The sequence below is a fragment of the Meriones unguiculatus genome, chromosome 12 (genome assembly GCF_030254825.1).
Source record: "Meriones unguiculatus strain TT.TT164.6M chromosome 12, Bangor_MerUng_6.1, whole genome shotgun sequence".
NCBI lineage: Eukaryota > Metazoa > Chordata > Mammalia > Rodentia > Muridae > Meriones > Meriones unguiculatus.
Genome location: NC_083360.1, coordinates 99925927 through 99932285, shown reverse-complemented (window position 1 = coordinate 99932285; position 6359 = coordinate 99925927). Strand labels below are relative to the sequence as shown.

The window sequence follows — 6359 nt, the reverse complement described above, 5'->3', positions numbered from 1 at the left end:
CTTTCACCACAGCATCCAGCTCCTGAATCTTTATTGGGAAAATCAAATGTTTGAGATTTTGTTAAAAACAACAGACACTGTCTCAAACACACACACATACACAAAATAAAATAATTGAACAAATCTTAAAATTTTATAAATAAATATTATTACATAAAATGCAGGCCTGGAGCTGCAGCTCAGAGGCAAAGTGCCTCCCTAGCATATACAATGAGAAGGAAGAGGAGGAGGAAATGACTAGGAGTGGGTGACTAGGGTGTCTGGAGGCCAACAGGGCAGTGATGACATTCTGTTTTATGGTCTCTAAAAATTATGAACTTGTGTACTTTTCAGAAATTCATTAGGCTGAGCATGGATGATTTGATTTCTTTTGTTTTTTATTTTTATTTTTTGTTTGGTTTTGAGACACAGTCTTGTTCTGTAGCCCTGGCTGATTTGGTCTTGAACTCACTCTGCAGACCAGGCTGACCTCAAACTCACAGAGCTCCAACTGCCTCTGCCTCCGGAATGCTGGGATTAAAGGTGTGCACCATCACCACCTGGCTGTGTTTTTGTCTTTTGTGACAGGGTCTCACTGTGTATCTCTGTCTTGTCTGGAACTCATTATGTAGAACAGCCTGACCTCAAACTCACTGAGTTCTACCTGCCTCTGCCTGCCAGGTGCTGAGATTAAATGCTTGTGCTTTTGAGAATCTACATTAAAGCACACTAAAATTGCCCCATCCCCAGTGTTTGCCTAGCATTCTTCTTTTTTTATAATTTATTTATTTTTGTGTGCACTGGATGTTTTGCCTGCATGAGTATCTGTGTGCGTGTGCCAGATTCCCTGGATTTACAGACAGTTGTGAGCTGCCACACTGGTGCTGAGAATTGAACTCCAAGTACTCTGAGAGAGCAGTCAGTGCTTTTTTTTTTTTTTGGAATTCTTATTTACATAGGTGTCCTACCGCCACTCGTGTCTGTATAAGGGTGTCAGATCCCTTGAAACTGGAGTTACAGACAGTTGTGATATTGTGGGTGCTGGGATTTGAACCCAAGTCCTTTAGAAGGGAAGCCGGTGATCTTAACTGTTGAGGCATCTCCGCAGGCCCCACAACCAGTGCTCTTAAACTGCTGAGCCAGCTCCCCAGGCCTTGCCTAGCATTCTTGAGGGCCTGGACTCAAGAATGGACTCCATGCCCAGCCCTGGGGGAGAAAGCCTACATGAAAGTTCTCAATGTTGAGCTATATAACTACTGTGTCATTCAAATACTACCCAAGTGTGATCCTGTCTCTTTGGTCCCTTCTTTTAGTCAGGTCTATCAGAAAGGTTATGGTGTTGTCAGCACAGAGAAGCTGATCGGCTGCTGCCTGAAGCACTGTGAGCAATATGCTTATGTTCTAGAATGGTCTGGTGACACAACATTGAGCTACATTATCAGTGTGCAATAACTAAGTCCTTTCAAAAAATAGAAAAAAAAATGCATCGTGGCAAAGGCACATGGCTTTTACCCTGGTTAGATCAATTATTAACCTAGGGACTGATTGCATGTTGTACAAAGTATTTCACTAACCTTGTAAGGGAAGCACAAAGCAAAGAGGCTGTGGCTGCTGTCATCCCTCAAAGAGCAGTGGAGAGAAAATATTTGGTGGTGAGTTCCAATTGCTCTGTGTTCCCTGTCCAGATTTTGGTTCTAGTCACTGAAAATCTGCGGGAGAAACAACACCTTTAAGAAAGCAGTTTAGGGGTCTGGAGAGATGGCTCAGAGGTTAAGAGCCTCTTCCAGAGGTCCTGAGTTCAATTCCCAGCAACCACATGGTGGCCCACAGTCATCTATGATGAGATCTGGTGCCTTCTTCTGGTATGTAGCTATACATGCAGACAGAACATTGTATACAGAAAGAAAGAAAGAAAGAAAGAAAGAAAGAAAGAAAGAAAGAAAGAAAGAAAAAGAAAGAAAGAAAAGATTTTAAGGCTTGGAGAGATGGCTTAGTAGTTAAAAGCAGCTGGTCTTCCATAGGTCCTGAGCTCCGTTCCCACCTCCCACATCAGGCAGCTCACCAACATCTGTAACTCCAATCCAGGGGATATGAAGCCTGACTTCTGCAGACACACACACACACACACACACACACACACACACACACACACACAGTCTAGCTGGGCACAGTAGCGCACACCTGTAGTCCCAGCACCATGTTAGGCAGAGGCAGGCGGATCTTTGATTTAGAGGCCAGCCTGGTTTACAGAGTGAGTCCAGGACAGCCAAGGCTACACAGAGAAACCCTGTCTTGAAAAAGAAACAAACCTTAGAAAGAAAGAAAGAGTTTTCCCGTTCCCTTAGCAAACCCATAAGTACATTTCAGGGCACTTGAAACAGGCTGTTGGCTCATCTACCAAAAATTGAATGATAGTCTAATGAAACTTCAATCTTGAATTTTTCAAGATCTGTAGTGGTACAGGTCGTTCATCCCAGCACTTGGGAGGCAGAGGCAGGGAAATCTCTGAGTTCAAGACCAGCCTGGTCAACAGAGGGAGTTCCAGGACAGACAGGGCTACACAGAGAAACACTGTCTCAAAAATATAAGAAAAAGAAAAAGTTCCACCTTACCTTTCTTCACCACTATCATCACCATGGCCAGTGACAGAGGTTTTTCTACAGGCAGCTTTTTTTCTACAGCTGTGAGTAATTAAATGGGTAATTTAGTGATGAGCACCCTTGGCTGAAACAGGCAAGCAAAAACAGACACAAGCTTTGTCTTGCTTCTGGTCCATTTGTGGCTTCAGCATCCAACTTCAGTGAAAACTCTGCTCAAGAATTTAAAATCAGGGCCTGTGAAATGATGTCAGCGAGTACACATGCTTGCTGCCTAGTCTGATGCCCGGTCTCAGGCACCAACACATAGGAGAAAACCAACACACACAAGCTGCCCTCTGACTTCCACACGTGTGCTGTAGCATGTGTGCCACATACTACACACAAACCAAAGTTAATAGATAAATTAATTTTTTTTCTTAATTTAACAAAAAAGGATTCAAGCTTTGCCCAAAGTGAGTTTCAGCTTGCGGGTAATGGTGCTGCTGGTGGAAGGTGTTGAAGTCAGGCACTGCATACTGTGGGAGAGAGAAGTAGGAGCAGCACACTTTCTGTTCTTTCGTCCTCCGAATCCTGACTTGTCAGAGAGTACATTGCACTGCAGGGAGAACGAAGGGAAAAGCTTCAATATGGAGCAAGCACTTTTTTTGGTATCTGTTTGATTCCTAAGGCCTTGTACATGCTAGACAAAATAAAGTAACCACAGAGCCGCAGCCCTAGACCTTGACTTTTTTATGTGCTTGTTTTGAGACCAGGTTTTACTCTGTAGCCCAAATTGTCCTGGAACTGTCTATGTATCTCAGGCTAGCCTAGAACTTGTGATCTTCCTGCTTCAGACTTCAAAGTGTGATGTTATACGCTTGGGCCACTATACCTGGCTGCTCTCGGCTATTCTTCACACTAGCTTCTAAGTCATGTCATCAGGTGGAGAGATACAGGATGTTTTTTGAAGACTATATTTTAAAGTAATAGTGAAAAAAAAACCCCGTAGTTTAAAACAAATTTTTTTTTTTTTTTTGAGACAGGGTTTTATGTAGTCCAGGCTGGCTTCAAATATACCATGAAGCCAGGATGCCAGGATGCCCTTGAACTTATGATTTATATTCTTAGCACTAGGATTGTAGTCCTGTGTCAGCACACCTAGCCTTAAACGTGTTTTGAATTGTTTGTGCTGGGCTGGGGATTGAACCTAGGACCACATATATACTTAGGAAAGTGCTTATAACCCCAGCTCTTAAAAAAAATATTTACCCTATTTTATATCTTAAAATAGTTTTTAAAAAATGTCCACTTCTTGCCAGCAAGACACCAAATGACTGGCTTGCTGCTGAACTAATTTTTGTTAGTTGTATTATGTCAGCTTTTCCTGGGGAGACATGAACAAACTTCTATTGACTCCAGATAAGAAAGAAAAAGGATACCACCCATGTCGAGCTGGGTGGACACAATTAGCTCCCTGTGGTTCCTTACAGGGGGCTGCAGGAGACCAAAGCAGCTAGAAAGCCCACCAGAAAGCCAGAAAGCCCAGCCCAGCATGGGTGAAGGCCCCCTGGAGACAGCCACGCAGCCTGCAGCCAGCAACATCTAGAGGCTCTTGTCCCCAGCAACTGGTTTTCTGCTCACCCACCATTCCCATGAGCCTTGTGAATCCTGTAAGTTTCTGGGCTTCCAGAGCCTGGCAGGTTTGTGACTGCTTGGAATCTATGAGCCTCCTTTCAGTCCCAAGGAAGGAATGCTATCATTTGGAGGAAATAGCTACACAACACATATTTATGTTTCTCCTTCGTCACCTGTATAGAAAAAGTTTGAAGTCAGGATGGTCTATAACTTATTTTTCAATCTAAATATGAAGAATAAAACATGGAAAAATATGCATAACCATAGGGACAAGGGGAATCTACTCACGTCAGAAAACCCAAACAAGCTGTAAAGTGCAAAGTAGGCATGAAAAGTAATTTCTCTCTTTCTTGTTTTTGAAGTGAAAATCATCTTAAAAGCCAAACACTGTGGCATATGTCATATAATTTCAGGGCTTTGGAGGCAACAGAAAGCCAGCCTGGGTTACACAAGACCCTGTCTCCAAAAACAGAAAAAGAAAGAAGGAAGAAGGAAAGAACTCATACAGTTTGTGGGTGGCTAGGGGACTAGTGGTGAACACGTGAGGGTGGCTAATGGAGCTAATGGATGGGGGTGGGAGGGCAAAAGGAGCTTCAAATGTAATTGCTTTGTTTCTTCTATTAAGACATAGGGGGTAAGGCTGAAGAGATGGCTTAACTATTAAGAGTACTGAGTATTCCAGAAGAGCCTAATGCCCATATAGTCACTCACAACGGTTTGTAATTCTAGTTCCAGGGCATCTGATGCCCTCTTCTATTGTTATAAAAAAAGAAGATCCCCGACTGGGTGTGGTCATGCACACATGTAGTTCCAGTACACGGGTGGCAGAGGCAGGAGTTAGCCTGGGGTACAAATTGAGTCAAGGACAACCATGGCTATACAGAGAAACCTTATCTCTCCAGCTTCCCCACAAAAGAAAGTCCCAAATGTTTGATTTTACTAATAAAGACTCAGGAGCCAGATGCAGGGGTGAAAACCTGCTAGCTCAGATAGGCAGAGAAAGCACCCAGCTGACCTTCTTACTCAGCTGAAGTCCCAGAAGGAAACAGCTCTTTCCTCTTTCCTTCTCCACACTGCCTTAAATACCCTTCTATTAGTGTTCTTTCTTTCTGTTTACTCCTTGTCAGCTGGTAACTTGTTCCACCTCTCTACCTATGGTTGACTTTATTTAGCTATTGGATTAAAAGGTGTGTGCTAGGGCTGAGCCACACCACAGGTACTTGTTTACAATAAACAGAAAGCTCTAGGATCAAATAATGAGCCACAGCACAATAAGAGAGAGGTTTTTACAGTTCACTCTCTCAGGGTTCACAATGGGATCAAATATCCTGCAATGCTTTTCTGACCCCAAGGGTAGCGGGAACAGATATACATGCAAGCTGACTACCATACATATATGTGGTGCTTTGAATAAGAAACGGTCCCCATTACACTCATATGTTTGACTGCTTAGTCATCAGAAGTAGCACTGCTTGGGAGCGGCTGTGTGTGAAGCTGTGAACAGAAAGCCTGATTGCCTTGGAGACTCCAAGATACTGGAGATGCCAGAGTCACGTGACACCTGCTGAGGAGAGCTGCTAACAGGAAGAGGAACCAGCCCAAGAGAAAGAAGTGTGTTGCAGTCAGCAAAGCTGAAAGGTGTTGGAGATCTGAAGAGGCTTTGGTGTCAGACACAGAGATGCAGAGTTTAGAGTTTGCCCAGCTAGTTTTTAGTTTTGCTTTGGTTCAGTATTTCTCCACTATGTTCCATTTCCTCCCTTTTGGAATGGTAATGTATATTCTGTGCCTTTGTATGTTGGAAGTATGTGATCTGCTTAAATAAAAAAAAAAAACAACTTCTTGATTCTTTGTGAATTTCACATCATGTACCCCAATCCTACTCATCTCCCTGTCCCTTCATATCTGCCCTTCACCCTTGCAACTTTCCCTTCCCCAAAAGAAAAGAAAAAAAAAAAAAACAGAAAAGAGCAAAACAAAACATCTTATCATGAAAGCTGTAGTGTGTCACAGTGTACCATAGTATATACCCTTTTGTCTACACATCTTTATTCTTTGCAATGTGTCATGGTCTGGTTCAAGGCCTCTGGCTTCTGCTACTCTATCAATACTGAATCCTCATGGGACTCCTCTCAGATATCTTCTCATTGCCATGTGTCATGGAGACCC

The 6359-nt window shown here is 43.1% G+C and overlaps 1 long non-coding RNA gene across 1 annotated transcript; it reads left to right on the top strand.

Moving 5' to 3' along the window:
• The first annotated feature begins 1548 nt into the window (after positions 1-1548).
• Positions 1549-5996, top strand: LOC132646771 (uncharacterized). Its single transcript, XR_009585016.1, has 3 exons — positions 1549-1631; positions 4049-4228; positions 5647-5996. It is a non-coding gene; the product is annotated as an uncharacterized LOC132646771 (long non-coding RNA).
• Positions 5997-6359: the final 363 nt, after the last annotated feature.